Raw genomic sequence first — 1,995 nt, 5'->3', positions numbered from 1 at the left:
TTGGACAGTATTCCCAATCACTTTCCGAGCCTTGTTCCGTTGCGAGGCGGGACACAGCCTGATCACATTCCCAGATTTTCTATTCGCTGAAGGGACTTTCAGAGCGCGTTTGTTTCCTAGCTTGACTGGCCTCAACAATAACCTCGTGCGAGCGCGTTCGGTACGGCGGTGCCAATGATCGGCATTGCCAACCTTTGTGTTTTAATTGAGCGGAGTAATTCTCGACACAAACACAAAGTAGGACTTTTAATTCGTCAAAATCACACACTTTCTGTTGAATGACTGTTTCATGACAACGATTTTTTGATGTCAGACTTGAATCACAACAAATCACACATTTGACGGGACGGGAGTGCAGGTGCGGTAGGAGTCAGCTGGAAAATATCGTATGTGATTGTATTTTGGGACGATAAACCAAGTTTTTCAACCGTCCACAAATCAAAAGTGATCGGGAGTGTAGAGGTCGGCGCAACGAGGCTAATAGTATGGAGGGAAAAACAGCTATCAGCTAAGATCATCCGAACAGGTAAATATGAACGGTACCTAATTTCGTCCCCATACATTTGTCGTAAATTGTTTGAAATCAGTCAACGTAAAAAAATGTCGGATTGAAGATAGACTTTTTGCTTTTGACTTCAAGGGACCATGCCAGCTTTGAAAGCTGTGCACACATGGATATGACGATCGACGGGGAGGTGAGCAACCCGGCCAGAGGGCCACAGGGAGAGCTGGCGAAGAGGCGCAGAGAGATACCGGACGAGCGACAGCGGCTGGCAGTAGTGCACCAGACAGCAGCCCAGGCTGCGCGGAAACACTTCCTGTACCACCTCACAGGTAGGGAAATCGGCAAAAGGATTCGGTTGATTTGGATGTAGAAGGGCGGAGGGGGACGAGGGCGGCCGGCGGGCTGGGCTGACTAAGGTCACGTAAGTAGACGGGACCCAAATACTTTGCACAGGAAATGCGGCCGAACGACTTCGTCGTCGCCGATCGCGCAAGAGGCTGCTCGCACCTGAGACGGGCGGCCACCGATCGTCCGCCAAGGGTCACGAAGCACCGCGCACAGTGCGGCAGAATCTGAAAAAGATGGTCATAATTCTAAAGCTTACCGTAAGTGTAAGAAAACTTGTGCTTAGGGTTTTTTTGGGACGCGCTGCATCGATTCCCGACATCCGTTTGCTCCTCCCGGGTCATCCTAGGGGTGTCGTCGGGAACCTCGTGGGGTCCGCGATGACGCCCCTTTTGATAGTTGGTGTATGACAGTTTTTGGTGACGCTGAATTGATCTGTAACGTCCGTTCGCACCTCCAGGATGATCCTGAGGTCATCATCGGCCACCTTGAGAGGTTGCCTATGATCTCCCAGGATCATCCTGTAGGTGCGAACGGGTGTTACAGATAGATTCAGCGTCACCAAAAACCGCCATGCACCAATTATCAAAAGGGGCGTCATCGTGGACCCCACGAGGTTCCCGACGACACCCCCAAGATGACCCGCGAGGTGCAAACAGATTTCGGGAATCGTTGCAGCGTCCCCAAAAAACCCCACGTAACACACTGAGAAAAATGTTTGGTTACCACGGCCGAAAAAATTTGGTTGCTGTCACTAAAATGGTGTTCTATCTGCCCCCTTAGTCGTATCCATAGAACGTTCTATCGTGCTGGCTGAGCGTTCAGACGCTCCAACCAAACACTCCAGCCAGCACGATAGAATGTTCTATGGCTATGACTCAGGGGGCAGATAGAACACCATTTTTAGTGACAGTAGTAAATCCCTTAGCTGAGTTTCAAAGATTTTTTTTTCGGATTCCCGAGGTGAAATAATTTTGCTGAATTTTGACTGAGACATAGCTGACTGTTGCCTGAACCACTATTTTTGCCCCTGATCATGCCCTGGGCCACCCTGAGGCTCCCTGAACCGAAAAGGTTCAGGGTCGGGCAGGCCTGCGCCCCGCCTTCCCGCTCAGCGACTCAGGCGAGGCTCAGGGGTCCTCCCT

This window comes from Frankliniella occidentalis, unplaced genomic scaffold (assembly GCF_000697945.3).
Source record: "Frankliniella occidentalis isolate FOCC.00 unplaced genomic scaffold, Focc_3.1 Scaffold129, whole genome shotgun sequence".
In the NCBI taxonomy this organism is placed as follows: domain Eukaryota; kingdom Metazoa; phylum Arthropoda; class Insecta; order Thysanoptera; family Thripidae; genus Frankliniella; species Frankliniella occidentalis.
Note: the sequence above shows the minus strand (reverse complement) of the source record.